The sequence below is a fragment of the Octopus bimaculoides genome, chromosome 6 (assembly GCF_001194135.2).
Source record: "Octopus bimaculoides isolate UCB-OBI-ISO-001 chromosome 6, ASM119413v2, whole genome shotgun sequence".
NCBI classification, from domain to species: domain Eukaryota; kingdom Metazoa; phylum Mollusca; class Cephalopoda; order Octopoda; family Octopodidae; genus Octopus; species Octopus bimaculoides.
In genome coordinates this window covers 74,543,168-74,549,628 of record NC_068986.1, presented here as the reverse complement: position 1 = coordinate 74,549,628, position 6,461 = coordinate 74,543,168, and the positions used below count along the sequence as shown (strand labels likewise).

The window sequence follows — 6,461 nt, the reverse complement described above, 5'->3', positions numbered from 1 at the left end:
AAAAGCAACGAGCTGGCAGAATCGTGAGCACGCATGGCGAAATGCATAGCAGCATTTCGTTCGTCTTAACGTTCTGAGTACAAAAATTTCGCCCATCTCCAATTTCCCTTTCAATCTTTCGTGGTCGATAAGATAAGTACCAGATGAACACTGGAGTCGATGTAATTGACTTGCTCCCTACCCCGAGTTACTGGCCTTGTCTCAACTTTTGAAACTACTTAAGGTGGCGAGCTGGCAGAATTGTTAGCACGCCGGGAAAAATGCTTAGTGGTATTTCGTCCGTCTTTACGTTCTAAGTTCAAATTCTGCCGAGGTCAGCTTTACCTTGCATCCTTTCGGTGTCGATAAGATAAGTATTAGTTGAGTGCCTAGGTCAATGTAATCGACTAAGCCCCTCTTCGGATGTTGCTGGCCGTATGTCAAAGTATGAAACCATTATTTATTTTAAATTCAAATTACGATAAACGTAAACAAACAAACGAAGTTTGCTTTTAGAAGCGTTGAGATGTCTTAGAAAGTTAAAGAAGTGATTTAAAATTCTCAATCGCAGGATAATGCTAATAATATAGCCTGAACAGGATAAACTACTCCTATTTTGCAGAAAAAGGTGTAAGTGTTTCGCTATTTTGTTCATCGTGTACAAGTACGTGTGTATTCATATTGTATTTATTTTACTCAATTAAAAAAAATGGAAGCATGTCTTTTAAAATTCCGGAGAATATGGAACTGATTTTACTGTCCGACCATGACGGTGCAACAAGTAGAGCCGTCGGCGACACCTTCAGCCAAAAGCATCCTGGAAAAACCATATCACATACAATAGTCTTGGCCGATTAGTCCTAAAATTTCATGCAACAAGCAGTGTGTAAAACAAATAACGAAGTAGCCGCCAATAGTATCAAACGAGACGCGTGTATCTGTCATAAACAAGCTTTCAAAATGTCCAAAGAAATCAGTGTGAAGATCATTGCAGGAAATTGGCGTTCCTTGTACAACAATGTGACGAATAATAAAAGCTGCAGACAGTAAACATTTTAAAGACTTCTGATCATACTACTGACACTTTCTAATTTGTTTCACTTTGTAATTAAATAAAAGGTTTTGCTTTTAAAGTGTATTGGTTTCAAATTTTGGCACAAAGCCAGCAATTTCGGAGGCAGTGGTATAGTCAACTGGTACTTATCTTACTGACCACGGAAGGATGAAAGACAAAGTCGACCTCAGTGGAATTTGAACCCAGAAAGTAAAGACGGACGAAATGTCGCTAAGCAATTTTCCCTGGCGTGCTAACGATTCTGCCTTAAATGACTCTTGGAGCGTGACTTTTGGCCTACCATGTATAACAGATAATATTTAATTAATTCGAATTCAGCTTTTGTTCAACAGACCCATGACAAACATATTCTAAGCATCACCACCTCACCATTTTTTGGACACATTGAATCTAAATCTATATTATCTATGGGTGAAAATTAAGGGTAGTTTAGCCTCTATTCCCCGTAGGCTCAGCTACCACATAGACATTTTCCCGCAGACTAACTCGACTAAGAGTTAGTATGCGGGAAAGCTTTCAGGTTCATGTGTCTATTACTACAATTATCCTATATGTTAGCATTTTATTGAATTTTACAGTATATTATGTTATCAATACAACGTACATGACCAGCCTTCTTGTATGGGAGTAAGCTATAACTATGAGACAACCTTGTGTTGAAATTTGCCTTGTGTTGCGTAACGTAAAGTAATGCAATGAATCCGTTTTATGGATGCATGGCCAACCAGCAAGAAAGGCAAATTCTGGAGTGTCCAATATAACAGTTATATTCAGAGTGTTTACAATAACTTCCATGTTTGCGCTTGAATTTGTAAACAACATTAGTCAAGTAAAATTTATTCAGTAGTGTGAAGCGTTATGACTTTGTTAAATATATAAAGACAATCCTGGTATATTTTTGCATGATATTATTAAAGCTAGTTCATGTTTGGGTATAATGTCTTCTAGGTTTTGTTTGTTCTTTATACGGTGCTCATTTATTCTATGCCCAGAATGCATTAGTTTCATGGAATACATTTTGCCAGTAGTTTGTTCGATTGAACTATGTGCTGCTTCCATTTTATTTATCTATTTGTTTTATTTATTGCAACTGTATATTGATGCATAGTTTAGTCTATCAAATATATATATACTTTATATTCGTTATTGTTCAGTGTTCGTTATCGATACTACATTATTATTATTATTATTATTATTATTATTATTATTATTATTATTATTATTATTATTATTATTTACTGCTTATCGACAAGAACTTAAAGGCTTTTTCTGAATAGGAAATTTATAACTGTTTAATGTGTGGATGGTGCATGTGTGTGGGGGTGGTGCATGAGTGTGTGTGTGGGGGGTGTAAAGATAGATAAATAGATAGATAGATAGCTAACATACATTATTTTCAAGCATGTACCGGAATTTATTAGTATTTATTATATATACAAACGTGATAGACGTAATATATATGTTGTTGCTGGTTCTTATATATTATAAAGAATCGGTTAGTTACCAGAATATTTACCTGAGCAAGGTTGAATATAAACGAAGAGGACAGAGCTATTTTTTAACCTTCCTTTTTTTAAAGTTATTCAACTAGTTTTGGTGTCTGTTGCAAAGAAAAATAATATTAATATATCTGCTGTAAACTGTAGTTTTGCCTTAGTATTAAAATTAATCGTGCGCGCTCGTGTGTATCCACTGCATTGAGTGTTATGGTCAACCATTACTTTTTCGTGACCAATTCTACTCCATCCAATTCTTGCCCAACTTACGAGACTTGGCCAACTTCACGTAAATGTACGTGAAAAGAACGAGTGCTCCACTTCATCTTAACCTTTCACCTGTCCTGTGTACCATATTTGATATACAGGACATATTTGCCTGGCATCCATGCACCATACATGATAGAAATTCCCAGTTCTTTTTTTCAACAACCAGAGCAACTTGGAACACACGATAGGAAAGTTTTATAGTTATCAGAATGTATGATACAAGGGTTAATTAAAAGTCTGAATACAACTTTTAGGACAAACTTATTAAAAGGCTTTGAACTGGCAAAGATTAAGATATTATAATACGAAATTGGTCGGTATAAAAATGTTACGATAAAACTGTATTTTCAAAACATGTGAGAGTAACACGTAGATGAAACTTCTAGGCAGCATAATTTCCTTATTTCTTCATTATTTTTGATTTAGTTATACTTAAATAAAAGATCTCAAAATTGGTCTTGGTGTTGTAGGAAAAAAACTTATGAGGAAAAGAGTGGTCAAATCTAACAGTAATGCCTGAAATCATGACATCTCTGCTATTTAAAAACATAAATTAGTATAATTAAGTGTCCTTAAAAGATTTAAATGAGATGAATTTAATACTGAAAAGTGCGTCAAAATAGATTCAGTTGGGAAAAAACTTATGGGACAAAACGTCGTTAAATTCGCAGTTTCGAAGTTAATCACTGGAGCACAAAAGTGTTTGTCTTCATCTAAATAAGTCTGATTGTCATAAGGTGACGAGGTTCGTTCTTCTTGACAATTTCGACAACTTCGTTTGATGCTCTACCTAATTGTGTTTCAAATTAGGAGTCCTTAAGCAAATGCTAAAATCAATCCGCCTGTCCATTCAGGAAATTCTGTCTTTCTAATACTGAGAACTCTGCCTTCTAAACACACTTGATAGCACACCAAGTAACAACATGGTACTTACAGATAATGATTTCAAGGGTAGATTTATTTAAAATATGCATTCCCTCAGGTCTACTTCTAAAAAAAGAACTCCATGTCTCTGTTCATCTTGATGCTGTAGGACCAGAGAAAGGATTTACCTAATATACCTTGAACATCCTCTATACAATTCGTTCTTTTCTATCGGTCTTTTCTTCTGGCATACGATATCCGAGATTAAATTTGTTTTTACACGTTTTCTTAAACTAATAGAGAAATTTAAGGAACATGTAGTCACTATTTATAGTACGTCGAACAACCACATTAATGCACTTTGGTTAATTAATGACAATCATACGTTCAGATGACATATCAGTACTTTTACGGAAGTTATGACATGTAGTTCCCGGTCACATGCATGCACACTTTGGGATAGTATGATCCGTAGCAGCACATCTTACCGTCGATTGCCGACCGTCGCAGAGGATTCGCTGACCAAATCACCGCCGATTATCGAAACAGATACAGCCTGGGTTTGATGCAGGTTCCAGAGACATGCCTTAACAAGAGCTAAGGGGAGCCTCACTCCTCGCGATCTTTCTCATTCGATACTAGCATCTCCCTCTATCAGATCATAGTTATGATGTGGGTTGGAGTTATCGCAACTCTCTGTTGCCTAAAGTTATTATTAGTGGTGGTGTTACTAAACACCAGATCAACTTTAACCGAGCAGATCTTGATCGAACATCCCAGTGGGGACCACCCTGCTTTTAAATGTACCCACGACCCAATGTATTTCTTCCTTATTTAAGACAGTAGGGTATAATATGAGGAATATTTGGCTGATATTTCTAGCAACAACATTATCCAACGTATTGTTTTATTATTTAGGACGGCAGGATATAATATGGAGAAGATTTGGTTACTATTTCTAGCAAGTCGAACGACTACGTAAATGTTCCCTTGTTGGCATGTATGTTTAGAGACAGTGTATCACATGACGAATAAAATCTCGTGGAGCCATCTCATCTCGTTGCCTTTCGTTATTCCGACAGCCCTGACAAAGGGAACATTACAATGGGATGAAATGTCCCAATGTTAAAATCGAGGGTAATCTTCTGTCACATTATTAATAGATGGGGAGATGGCGAGATGCCTCAATGCTAAGTAGGGGAGATGAGATATATCACTGTGAAATGGGATGGAGACGAGATATTCCTATGATCAAGATACTGTGGCTGATGATATGTTTCAATGCTAAAAAACGCAGGGTGAAATGACGAGATGTCTCAACGTTAAAGGGGGAAGACATGACGAGATGTTTCAATGATAAAGATTATTTCAAACATTACTTTGAACATAAGAAGCTTGTCTATAATGACTTGGAAAAGTTTTACTCACAGAATATCTTACCTTCGCTATACTTTACCTCTCACCTATCTTCGAGACGTTTGAAGTATATCTTGTCTCTTCTATGAATTCTGTGAAGTATAGGAAACAAAAATTGGAAGAATTTTCATTTTGTTCTTTAGCCAGAAGGAACTCTGTAAACGGCTTTTGATCATAGACTCAGAATAATGATGTGAAAAAAATTTCAACAACAACTTGCGCACGCAAACATATAGACGTATATACACGCACATACATTGATAAATAACAGCTCTTTCTCTCTCTCTCGCATATACATGTACACAGACACACACTTACACACACACAAATTCATAAATAATACACACACACACATATGCACACATTGATAAATAACGGCTTACATATTTTATATACAGTTATAGATAACAGCTTGTACACATACACACCACTCATATTTAGGTTTCTATTGCACAGTGACAAATTTACACACCAGAGATGAGGCTAAGAATGTATTGGTCATAATTAATTATCCTAAGGACATTACTATCATAGGAATGGATAACTGCTATAACTTTCCTAAAGGTATTAATGTCATATGAAGACATGGCTGTCATAACTTCCGTAAGAGAACTGATATGTCATCAGAACGTATGGCTGTCATAACTAATTCATTTAAATGCATTAACGTCATATGAATATGTAATTGTCATAACTTCCTTAAGGGTATTAAAGTCATAAGAATGTATGACTGTCATTACTTCCCTAAAGGTACTAATGTCATAAGGACGTATGACTGCCATAACTTCTCTAGGGCTATTAATGTTATAAAAATGTATGGCTGTCATAACTTCTATAAGGATATTAATGTCATAAGAATATATATGACTGTCACAACTCCCCAAAAGGTATTAGTGTAATAAGTAAAAAATAAATATACTTCAGTCAGTTCTTATCATTATAAACATGAAGACCATCAGTATACTTGTCGTCATCGTCGTCGTCGTCATCGTCATCGTCGTCGTCGTCATCGTCATCGTCGTCGTCGTCATCGTCGTCATCGTCGTCATCGTCATCGTTGTCGTCGTCATCATCGTCTTAACGTCCACTTTTCCATCCTTACATGGGTCGGACAGAGTTTAGTGAAGCGGATTTTCAATAGCCGGATACCCTTCCTATCGCCAACTCTGATCTCTGTCTTGATGCAAGTTAATATTACCCCATGGCCAGACGTTTTCGTAAAATATTAAAAATGAATGATATTGTCTATATGACGGTGACACTCATTTACCAACTATCAGACGATGTCAAGACAAGGAGACACAAACATACGAGACTAACATATGTACTTACATACATGTGTGTATGTGTGAGTGTATGTA

At 35.9% G+C, this 6,461-nt stretch overlaps 1 long non-coding RNA gene across 1 annotated transcript in view; it reads right to left on the bottom strand.

Annotated features, from left to right (window-relative positions):
• LOC128248044 (uncharacterized) overlaps positions 1 to 5,269 on the bottom strand; it is a 7,898-nt gene extending 2,629 nt beyond the window's left edge. The window contains exon 1 of the long non-coding RNA XR_008264317.1: positions 5,125 to 5,269. This is a non-coding gene — a long non-coding RNA (uncharacterized LOC128248044). The remainder of the gene's footprint in view (positions 1 to 5,124) is intronic.
• Positions 5,270 to 6,461: the final 1,192 nt, after the last annotated feature.